The 12,712-nt window shown below is 45.8% G+C and overlaps 1 protein-coding gene across 1 annotated transcript in view; it reads left to right on the forward strand.

Annotated features, from left to right (window-relative positions):
• Positions 1 to 12,712, forward strand: part of LOC107189811 (SH3 and multiple ankyrin repeat domains protein 1) — a 164,799-nt gene that overhangs the window by 55,352 nt on the left and 96,735 nt on the right. Inside the window, exon 2 of the mRNA XM_015578478.1 lies at positions 8,161 to 8,222. The gene's annotated coding sequence lies outside the window, so the exon portion shown is untranslated. The remainder of the gene's footprint in view (positions 1 to 8,160; positions 8,223 to 12,712) is intronic.

Genomic DNA, 12,712 nt, shown 5'->3' on the forward strand with positions numbered 1-12,712 from the left:
TAGGTACCTACGGGGTGTCGTAACACGATTCCCGTACGCATCGTTCACGTATTACGTAATGAGAACTTAACACGTGAGTGTTATTTTTGAACAATTAAAATGTACATGCATTACCTATGTGAATATGAACTAAAGAATTTTAAATTAAAAAATTTATAATTAACAACTTTGAAAATGCCTTGTTGCACAGAAATATTCTTTGTGCAAAATGTGACAAAATAGTTTTATTTTAATTGTTATTTATTTTTAGTAATTTCACGATATAAAAAGGTGATATAAATAACGTCCAACCGTGCGCGTTCAATCACTCAAAAAGTGGGACATTTTTTATACCATTATGCTTGAAAGAGTTAAGCGGTAAGTTATCTCCAATCCCTGTTCGTCGTAATTTTATCTGTTTCTACTTGTACAGTTTATTTTTGCCCGCATGATAAATATTCCCATTAACGAGTAAATAAATTTTCCGGTTCTGAGTATCACGACATGTCTACCGGTCGGTTAATTGCTAATTTTGCATACGAAAGTGTGGATTACGTCGTGTGTCCGAAAGGAACGTGAATAACAGTATACTCGTAGCACTGTTTTTCGAAACGACTCATACCTATAAAGTTCCGCCCGCGTACACGGATCGCGGAAAGAAATTCTTGAAACACGCGAATCTTCGAAGAATGGGTACAGTGGAGAACACGAAGCCACGAGCTTGTTGCGCAACCGTGCCATAATATCCCGTCCTCGGAGGATCGAGGTCGATATTGATGCGCTGCGAGCGCAGAAACGACAAATTTCCCTTTCACGCGTGGAACTGTGTCGCCCGATGAATCGAATCCGGGCTAAGTTCGTGCCGCGGCGGCATTCTTGGCGAAAGCGATCGGGGGGTCAAGTGGAAATCAATTTCGCGTTGAATTCGGAGCACCAGCCACCAACTGCGCGGTACCAATTTCCACTCCGGGACGACAACTATTACCATTGCCACTTAAACGCAACGAGGGCGTGGATATTTTTGCCCCAGTTTAAACAGAACGCCACCCTCGAGCAGTTTTTTTTCTCTCTGAACCACTGATAGCATCTGAGGCGAGGCAAATGATCGGTTAAACAATAATACCTCGATGTTCGTTTGGTCTCCGTTTGGTTCCTCGAAATTACAGCAGTCGGTGCGCGTCTCGGACCCTAATGTCCACGGCTTGAAATTACATTCTTATCGCAGAGGACGATCGATCGAGGGAAACATTTCGAGGAGCTCCGAATCGGAGATACAGATCTTATCTGAAATTAATTTGAATGGTCTTTAGGAACGACAAGGAGTCGTCGACCCGAACGGAGATTCGCGCCCGATAGACGGTTCCGCGAATACAAAGAAATTAATTAAGAGATCTCTCCCCTGAACACGGGACGTTCGCTCGAACGTGACTCTGTACCGGGCCCCGCGGAGCTCGAGCGAAGCACGACCGAAGCACGACCGAGAGCCGGATTGACGCGTGCCGCTGACACCGACAGTGGCGTAGCTTGCAAAATGTCAAGTGCACGCGCGAACGAACGTTTGTCTTCGTTCCGCATCGATCCGCGCCCGGCTTCTTGAAGTTCCTAGAAACGCGGACGGTCTCGTTCTCGAGACAATAGTACCTACCCCGGGTGTACTCCCGTCGTCGTTCTTCCGTCTCAAGGTGTGCAGCCTCTTGCATGAAACAGTTCAAGGCCTGGACGGCATTCGATCGACCGTGGAACACAACGTCGCCGTTATTTGCGTGCTGGAGAATACATACGTCTTTATCTTGATGCGGAGGTGGTACACTAATAGTATCTGTTGATAGAGAATCGAGGGGTTCAGTGCAAGAGGCCGCTACATATGTCGCAACACTAGCGTTGTGTGATATTAAGACTTTTATGCAAAGTAGTGTACATCATAGTATAATGATTACTCTGTTATTAACAGTCCGATTGAAAATGTTTTCATCGGGTATAGCATGGTTTTCAGAGAGCTTTAACGTGATTGTAGCAAATTTTTTGTCAACTCTTGTTTTTCATGAATTTCAAGGTGACCTTTAATTTTCTTTCAAAATTTCGATTAAAAAGAAAGTAACACATGTTATGTTATGATACTTACCGAATTCGTCTTGAAATCCTCTAACAAATAGGCGTAACAAAATTATAGGTGTATTTGGAAAACATTGAAGGTGACCTTGAAAAATCATGAATAAAACAAGTTTACAAAAAATTTGCTATAATCACTGTTAAAGCTCCATTGAAACCATGCTATACCTGATAAAAACATTTTCGATCGGACTGCTAATAACAGAGTAATCACTACGTGGTTCATAATTCTAATCTGAAACAAGAACTTCACGAAAACGTAATATTATATCTATATTTTATTAATCTTCCCAATCTTCCCATTTTATACGTCTCTGTAAATGGAAAAATTGTAGAGGAAACGGAAATTGGTCGACTCGAACATTGAATCGTACACGAGATCTTTCGCTTCTTGGACGATTGCTTTGGTCACGAACACGTGTACCGAGGCCGTCCTCCATTCTTCGTCTTATTCAAATGACACAAAGTAAAATAGTTTCCGCGTCCCACCCGACTACGAAACAAAGTTTTACAAAGAAGTTTCTCCTCCATAAGATCAAACCGTAGTCGTTGACTTAGAAAGTCACGACGTTACCCGCCATGGAACGTCACTTTATTGAAAGACGAAAGAAGCTGAAGTGGACAAGTAGACGGTAACTTCTTACTGTATTACCTCTGTGGCTGCATACACAGTACGATGACTGTACTCACCGATCGGTCGCTGGTTTTACGATGCTAGGATTTTACCTTTTCGCTATCTTCCTACAAAGTTTCGTCAAAATCGGTGCGTAAAATCTGTACCTCGCGAGCCGCTTGTTAGCGACGAACCCTAATAGCCTGCCCAAGAGGAAACACTGCCGGAGGTTGTACGGTTTGAATGAAATCGAAATTCAATCGAAATAACGACGATAGAGATCTTTCGATTGGTTTTAACCTTAGAGTTACTTTCATCTGCCGGACAGGTGAATGCGTGTCTCCGAGAGATCGCAGAGAAGCAAACTGTCGTGGGGACGACGGGCAATCAGCCGCGTCTCGAACACGGTTGTGCCATTCAAGAAGCAACAATGGCTCGCACACGGAAAGCTATGAACGTCTGAAATCCATAAAGTATGGCGATATTTTATGGTGTAGTAAAAGGGCGCGAGTTACAGACGACGGTGCTGCGGGCTGCATCTCTCGTACTATTTACTCGGTCTTGTAAATTTATGCTATACGCGATGTTGAATGTGTTCAGGTGTATACAGTGAATATCGAAGGGATATGTTTCCTGTGTCTCTGATTAATTGCGCGAGCTCGCCGGTTCCCCAAGGAAGTGCAGTGACCTCTCAAGTTTTCCGTGGAGCCGATCGACCGCTGTGTTTCCATGGCCTTCGACGAAGAACCTCTGACAATGACAGGTGTTCCACCGCGGTTAATCGTGACCGTGACATTCTTTTTTCTCATTGTTTGTTCAGAAAGATTCGTTTGAACGCTGCGAGCACCGTAATCAGTCATTCGCAATTTCGTTCGAATAAACGTCTTCATCTGTGTCTCTCGCGATGAAATACTACCGCCCACTGATCATTTACACGCGGTCGATTGAAAAGCTTTTCCGATGCGGAATTTTCGATAAAGACGTCGTTAACCCCGTCGAGTACCGCGATAAACTCTCGCCGGATTAATACCTCCTGTCAACCGTATGATAATTTACAATTGAAGTTATTACACGTCGTAGCAGAACGGTGATTACGCGTCCGTCTGACTGCTAGAAGAGCCATTGTTATTCACCGCGGCAGTATCGCGGACCGCAATAATAACAACGGTGATAATAACAATTTGCGCTCGCGCCGAAGTAACGGGGATCGTGCGAGACAAGAACCGGGGTCTCGCGATTCCACGACGCTTGTAACGCACGTGCTTCGACGGCGCCTCATCGCGAATGTTTCGGTAGAGAGAGTGCGCGCCTCCTCGGATGAATACATGTTAAGGTTGAAACTCTGCGATGAAAATGAGTCCTGCGCACGAAAGATAGCTCTTAGACACATGAAACCAGGATGAACTCTTTCTGTTTGAAAATTCAACGATTACGTATTATCTTGGAGCGTTCATTCGTAACATTTCGATTGTCCCTAATTTACTGTCTACGAGCGTCCTCTATTTGAAGCACGTTAATCCACGAAACGCACAGGAGCGAACCAAGGACACAGGAAGTGGATTAATGCGAGTCTCGTTCGAAATTCTTTCGAGAGACTCGCGTCAGTCCGTTCTCACAGGCATTCCTCCGTATGTAATCCAATCCAATTTAGCAGGAACGCGATATGAAAACTCGAGGCGGCCGGTATGCGCGCGTCGTAATCCTTATCTTCTTATCGGCCGACGCGACGGTGCAACGCGTGCAGTCCTTCGCTCCTACGTCTTTATCTTCCGTCGACTTTATAACACGTTACACGCCTCGTAACGTTTCGCCGCCTTTATAACGAGCTTATCCACGGCCAGGCGTGTCGCTTGTAAATTACTCGCGTAAACGGTGAAAGCACTTTTCCGGGGCTGCCCACGTTGCGTGTTTCGCTCCGAGGATGTGAAAACTCGTGAAAATGAGAGAAGTGGCCGTCTCGACGTTCCTCGAGAAACGCCATGCTGCTCGGAAGCACCTCCACGTCCTCGACGCCTGTATTAAATTCGACACCGGATGTCTCGCGTTCGGGCCTCGTCTTGCTACTCGAACAAAGAATTTCCAGGAAGTTGCTCGAACCGCTTCCACAATGAAAAGGTTCCGGAAAGCTTTCACCCTGGCGCGCGGAGTATTGAAAAAATTAAAGAGATAATAAAAAATAAATTCTTTCGATTATAAACCATGTAGTGCCAATGCAATCACGGGAAACAATTGTGTCATGCAACGATAGTTATCTACTCTAGTATCACCCTGTACGGTCCCGTGCTCCTAATTGCCATCCGTTGGTTTTACGGTACTAGCCGCCATTCACCGAGACCCGCCACGACCGCTTAGGGCTCCCGTTAAATTTACCAAAGCAGCTTCTGCTCATCCACGTTCTCGAGAATAGGGTGTCTGTGTCCGAACCAGTTTGCAGTCTGCTAGTTTCGAAGCGGTGAATCTCGGGTCCCGGCGCAGACAAAGGTAGCCACCGGGGGAACGCTTTCAAAAACGCAAAGTCCACGCGATTTTCTGCACGATCTAAGAATCGTTCCTGGAAAATAATCTACCGGTGTGGTCCGCTACCGTCACGCCACGTCTTGCCCCGCGACTATCGAAAGCGAACGCGTTTGCGTGGTTCCCGTTCAAGGATAATCGATCCGACAGTTGGATCCTTTCTCGGTTTTCACCTGATAATTAATAGTCGTAGAAACACGATCGTGTGGTCCTTTTTCGACGAGCAAATGTTGGATTTCAACGTAGAAGCAGCTATTCAACGGTCATTTGTCAAATTCTGCCTTCTACGGTTGCTGTTTTTCTGTCTGGTATCTTGACGATCAGATTTGATTCCTTCTTCGTACCCTCTTATTACTTACTCGGTAGGCTATCTTATCTTCGTGTTTTATAACTGTTCTCCGATGCCGGAGAAGCGTTCGGTCGTCGGCGAAGTTCTCGGAGAAGTCGCGACACGATCATAAGAGACTCGTACATTGGCTCTGAATAAGAATAAAGCTACGAGGAAATAAAGAAGGGAATTCGATGAATAAGGTTGGAACGGGGACGTGGGCGCGTGCGTTATTCATGACAAGACAGGAATCTCGGATCCGCAGATCGGCGGAATTCTGGCTCACGGATGGAAACGCCTCTTCTCTGTAAAGTTTCCGAGGAAATGGAATTCTTTATCGCCTCCTAGGAGGTTGCCTTTGCCGTCGATGGGCTCCCGCTTCGAGCGTCTGCTCTTTTCGGCTCTGTACGCTCGAATCTCATCTGGGAATTCGTGCATGAACAAAAGGGATGATCTTGCCAGGAATATCGTTTGTTTGCGTTACCTTATCGTTTCGAATGTTCGGGGGAGGGTGGGAGATTTTGGCGATTGCGTTTCAGATCGAATGCAATAAATACCGGAAGTTTCGCTGGTAGACGATCTTAGTCGTGGGACCGGCGAACTTCCACGGTAGTCGAAAACTCGAGGCACCGCTACTTTACGGGACACCTTTGTGCTTTCGAACAATATCGTTGGGTTAATCAGGCTCTTTGAGTAATCAAGGCACCGTCGCGCGAAGCGTGTGTATTTCGATCTCGGTTCGGTAAGGAACAGCGTTGGTACTTTGATCAACTTTCCACCCCCCTCGGATTCAGACCCCGGGAAGATCACGGAACTCTCGTTTCCTGGGAGTTAATGAAAGCTGACTATGTACTCCGTTGGATGTCTCGAATTCGGCCGGAGGAAATTCCTGCATGTATTCGCCTCCGTGATCGTTCGGTGCTCTTGTGCAGGGGTCTGAATAACACCGGGGGAGAGATAACCTATCTGATAGATCCTCGACTCCGCTTGGTTCTGCTCGGCGTCGCGGGGGCCATTCCCTCGCGAAAATGTCCCCATGGTAACGCCAGGGCGGAAGGAAAACCTCGCGGGCGTAAGTGCTCTTAACGCACCGGCAAGTCACGGGCGTCGTATCGTCGACTTTATGACTGCGACGCGGTCGGATCTTTATCCCGGATATAAAGTGTACGATAGAAATAATCATAATAATAACGCGACTTTATTACACAACTGAATCACAGATTAGATGTAGGTATCCGCAAGTAAATCCGGTATTTCTTTTCTTTAATAAGCCTGTCGCATAACTTCAGTCCGAAACATTCTTCGAGCCTTGTCTAACATAAATATGGCACAGAGATGCTCGAGAATGAGTATGAATATTATTGGAGCACTACAGGTTTTGCTTTTATAAAAGAAATAAATATTAAACTTGACGAAGAATAGTAGATTACTTATTGGTACGCGTAAAGTACGCGTACAGTGCGAAACAAAAGTATTCGTACAGTAAGATCTAAAAGTGATCTTCGTTTTTTTTTAAACAGAATGCTTGCTTTGTTACAGAGTAAAATTCGATGACGACAAATTTTGAGAAAAAACGCATCAAGAATACCTGCACTTTGTAATTGAACATGTACATATTACTTTAGACTTGACGCGTTGAATACGATGAGATAAAATGGGAACCATTTAAAGTTCCCGTTTCGTCTAGTCGCATACGATCAGCACACGCGTCTGACGTCGATAAGAAATTCCACCTGAACCCGGAGAACAAATTATCCAAGAGCTCCTCTTGTCGCAGAGTTCCGAGACCCGAACCGCGACCGGGGGACGAATCGTCTCCTAATTGCGAGGGAAAACTTCGTCTCGAATAAGTTGGATTAGCGGAGAACGTAAGAAACGAGTGATTGGAAAACGCTTCACGAGTCCGCGAACACATTTTGTTCGCCGGGGAACTTTGTGGAAACGTGATTCTGAAGTTGAGGGTAAACTTGGTCGTCGGCTCGTAACTCGAGGACGCTACGGGACCTGCAACTTTATATTTGACAAGGTTCCCGGTTGAACTTTGCACTTTGCCCGGGCCAGGTGTACGCTAACCGTCGGCAGACTGCGACCGACCATTCTCGAGGAGTCAGCGGTCGTTTGCACGCGGTTGAGTTATCCAGCGCCCGGTAATCAGCTTACCGCCGATCTGTAAACGGATTACGCCGGAAAACACGCCCGTCGGATCATACGCCCGTGATTTATGCGGTTGTCGGCGTAACACGCGCTTGTTCGCGAACCGATCGATTTCCGCCAACGATATCAATTTTATTTTTCTGCGTTGCCTCTCGACAAATCGATGAAATGGATTTCGTAAATCGAATCAAATTTTTTTACACTCGAAACATTGAAACGGTCACGGTTTTTAACGACACTTCGGTCTGAAAAGGTCAACGAAGAGAAGAATGAAAGATTCCTGGTCGATCGTCTCGGGATTCCCGTGGCGGGTTACATCGAGGTAGATTCTCGAGGCCGATCGTCGCCGATCGAACGCGCGTTTTTGCTAACGGATCGATTCAGTCCGCGGCCAGGAAGTTTCATTGTCAGCGTGCGGTAACGGTGAATTAGCGGTTAAAAGAAATGCCTTGTTTCGTTGCAGATGCTGCGCTCGCCGTACCGTCTTCGTCTGTATCTGGCCGGCGAGATTGCGCTCCGATTATGGTGAGTAAATTCTCTCTCTCCTTTCTCTTCGCTATCAATTATTTACGACACACAGTGCGGCGAGCCGTTGTTCCTTGGTTTGATTTATGATCGCTCCTCGATCGCTCCTTTCTTTGAATTCGAGCCCGAGAAGATAAAAAACCGATCGAATTTTCGTTTCCCCTCCACTCCCCCGACGATCTCCTGGCCGTTCGAAGAATGGTTCACGACCCGCGTGGTTCGACAGAAGCCAGTTAACCCGATGCGAAGAGGTCGGGGGATCTTTTTGATCTCGAGACAAAAGCTCTCGCCCGAACTAAAGCGCTAAAAGCCTGACTGTGGGTGGTTGCTTGGCGACCAAAAACTGCGCTAAAACGAATCGTCTCGCAACTCCGTTTCCTGTTAACCTTCCCATTCTTCACCCCCTACCTTTTCTTTTTCACCCTTTCCTACCCGTTTCTCACCTCGCTTCTCCGTCTCGTTGTTCGATAAAAGCTGTACGACCGTAAGAGCCGCGATCACCAAAGATCTCGAACGCGAACGGCACAGAATCTCGACTGACATTCGCTGTCTGACCCTCTCCGGGCGAGATTCCTCTTTTCTGGACGAAAGAATCGGACGGAATTGGATTTCTAAGCGAGTCTTCGCGATCGACAGGCTGCCGTCAGGCCGGTCGCCGATGACGCGTCTTCTTCTTCCTGTCCTCGCCTCGCAGAATGCGTACGGCCCGATATCTCGGTCTATACATTATGGAACATCCACACCCATCGCGAACACGGTCGTGCTTTATTATTCGTCGCGTCGCTCGCGATGATATCGCAATAATTTTCTGCTGTCGGGAAGTAGGTCAGCCCACCGGGGCGTTATGGAGCAGAGATGAACTTTTGAATCGCGTGTTTGTTTATGTGCACGACAATGGAATGTCCTTTGATTTACAATAATCGAGAATCGTGTATAATAGTATTTAGAGAGTAGGATGAGCACTTGTAAACGAATGCTTGATTTGTCGTATCGATAGTTGCCAGGTACCATTAAAGGCAGATTGATTGTTAGCAAGTGTACCTTATCAAATGTCGCTGTATGTATCATTACTAGTAATTCAATAAAGGATGGTCTGTATGCAGCAACGGCCGCTGTTCTTGAAGCTGATCTTGAACATTACAAAAGGAAAATGAGATGCAATAAAATGCGACTTAGGAAAAGAAAGTAAAATTAATTTAAATATGCAGAATTAAAGTTTGAGGTTGTTAAGCAAATTTGAAGAAAATTAAATCACGGATAACATGTTTCAACGAATGGAAAGACTCGAAAGTATGTATATTAACGGGAATAGCATTATCATAAAAATGTGATGTGTAGAAACAGGCAGACTGAAATTTAATAACGATTAGTACATATTGATTCTGGTTACATCAGAGCATCAAATGTATCTTGACTTTTTAAAGAAGATTATTATACACTAATTCTTAATACCTCAGCGACGTGGAGGAATTAATTGAACTTAAGAAGATCGGGAGACTAATGACGAGTTCAACGAGGTATTTAAGCTTTGTTGCAAAAGATGGTCGCGTGTTTCGAGTAGGTGTGTCGCGCGCCATGCAAATTGCCGTGCCGCGACATGTTCCAGGATTAACGACGATTCGCGTAATTCGGTAACCCCGTGCCGATTAATCAGTCGAACCGAACCTCCGCGAAACAACCGCGTAGGAGCGGAACCGACGCGCGTGTATGGTCGTGCAATTGTTTGCGCTTGGATTGGATCCGGCTGCAAAGATTAACGCGTCGGGCCGATCGTGGATAGACAGGTGTCGATTGGAAACCGGTGCACCTGTTCCATCGTTGTTGTTAGCTTCTTCCTGAATCCACCTTCCGCATCTCCATAATCGAACAACCAATCAATCGTTCGTAGGCGTTCGACATTCGCGTGCGTCAAGGGTATGCAAGGAGGAATCTATCGACGGTTTGGATAGCTCGATCGGTTGAGAGCGGCCGAACGAAAGGATCGGAGCTTGAATTCCGATGCAGTGAAATCTTCTGGAACTAACCTATCCCCAATCTAAAGAATTTATTCGTTCTTAAATCTTTCCAGACTACGCCACAGAATTCTTTCGAATGCTTCAGATTCGACTTTTACATCCTCTTCGTTGGTCTACCAGCAAAACGGTTTCTCAAACGACGCTAATGCAATTCGTGCCGAATACCAATGGAGTATAGAAATATTCGTATCTATTTACTGTACTCTTTGATTCTCGCGAAGCATTAATGCGAACGATTCGGCGAAAATCGTGACGAGGCTCGTAGCGAAATTTGTCAGGCCGCGGCGGTTCGTATCTCCATTGGAATAAATAGAGTGAACGGCGATGAGTGCATCTGCGCCGTACGCGATCGTAATCGAAATGGTTGCACCGGCATCGTTTTGTTCGTCTGGAGGTTGTCCGCGCTCGATTTACCGTTACCGCTCCGCGAGATACAGTAGAACCGAGTCGAGCCTCTAATCTTACGGCACCGTCGTCTAATTAAAAGCATCGAGAAAAATGGCTATTTGCTTCGAACGGTAGATTCGCCGATAGGCAACCATCTCGACGCCACGACGCGCATCCTAACGCGAGCTCCGGTACGGCTGAACTAGACGTAGTAGGCACGTAGTAAGTACGTAGTACGTAGTGGGCGCGCGTAGTATGCACTTGTTTCACGCACGATACAGTTACGGCCAGCTCAGCCGTCATGGCTCGTTACAGACTAGAAAATAATATCTATTACCGAGCAGGTGCGTATCCGAGTACTCTCTATTCCTGTAATTACCTGCAATTACAAAATCGAAAGAACCGCAATATAATGGAATTTTTATACGCTGCCAATCGAGCGCCGATTTAAATACTCGCATCAGTTTTGAGAACTTGAAATGAGAACTCGAATTCTCGAGATTCATACCCTCGAAACTGAAAGACTCTTTTTTTGTCTGTTACTCGTCGCGTACAGTGCAGGACGAACGTTTTCGGACCACGTTTCGATATATTTTCTCTAAGTCATCTGGTTGAACACATTGTTTGTTCGTTGAATATACCGTCAATTTGATTGTCTCTGCGTTGAGGAACTATAAATATTGACGCTCCATATAAGCCATCTAATTATTAATTATTAAAGTATTTCGAAAACTTTTGCCTCGTACCATTCTAGAATGGACAGATAGAAAATTCTCATGAAACTCGTCTTTTAGATTACAATTTATGCTTGTACATAAAACGCCCGAATACTTTTGTCCAGTTAATTGCAAGTATAGATGAAACTTATTCTGCATTTTGGAATATATTCATAGGATCCCGAGTGAATCCCGAAACACTCACATACCTACCATATTTCTGTCGATTCATTTGTCCGAGTAACTGAGATACAAGTGCTTTAGGACTTAAGTGCTTATGGATTGAATAAAAGTACGGGATACTTCCAGAGGGTAGATTCTGATCACGAAAATAATCATAAAAGTTTATATGCCCATATGTCCGATCTCACTTCATTGTTCAGTCAACTCCTTTACCAAGAGTACCTACTAAAGAGTAACCACGTATACACTGGTAATAGCAATAATAATAGTAATAATAATAATAATAATAATAATAATAATAATAGCATGTTGATGATAAGAATCGCGAGCATCAGCGGTGATCGTTGAGCTTGTCGATGCCGATAAGATAGTCCTCGAGGGACACGAGGTCGTCGATCGCGACGATAAAGCGTATAAACGAGATTCGATGGAAGTTCGTTGCGCCGGTGACACATTTCCCCAGGAAATATTGGCTGCCGTGCGCCAGTCGTCGAGCGGGGCAGAGTCTGAATTAAATTCGACGAGAAGTCTTGCTCGATTTAATTAAAACGAGTCGGAGGCCGAACGAGCACAAGGATGTCGAAAATCGGGTCTCGGGTCGAAAGCGAAAGCCGATGGAAATTCAGTGGCGCTCGAGCAAATGGCAAAGATGAGGAGAACCCGGGAATTAAATCGGTTTTATTCGCATCGGTAAATACGTGGTTACACAACGCAAAACGACAGAACAGAACGCAACACTCGCGAAACAGATACAAATACAGCACGGGCGCGTTGGAACGCAGATCCAAAGCGAGTGAACAAACGACGGAATCGCGTGCGGATCAACGATGCACTCTCGTTCGTCTTCGTTGCCGACAAAAAAAATACTCGAAATGGGAGGCTTAACGAAGCAAACAGTCGCGTAGATTTCATATTCTCTTGCCCCGGGTAGATTATTGCCCCGACAGATACAAAAGGACCGAACCGGAGCCTCGTTTGCATTGTAAGGCCGCGGTATTGTGGCGGTGGATCGCGTCGCATCGCGTTCTGCCCCACTTTCGACCCCTCTTATTCCTCCCTTCGTGTCTTATCGTTCGTTGCCATCGAGCTTACAAATTAATAAGGATTGTGTTTGCTCTGGGAATCACGACCTTGTGCCTCTCTCCTGCGTATCGGATCGCGATGGTACGAGCTGTTTGCGCTCGTTCCC

Source organism: Dufourea novaeangliae, unplaced genomic scaffold (genome assembly GCF_001272555.1).
Source record: "Dufourea novaeangliae isolate 0120121106 unplaced genomic scaffold, ASM127255v1 scaffold173, whole genome shotgun sequence".
Classification (NCBI taxonomy): domain Eukaryota; kingdom Metazoa; phylum Arthropoda; class Insecta; order Hymenoptera; family Halictidae; genus Dufourea; species Dufourea novaeangliae.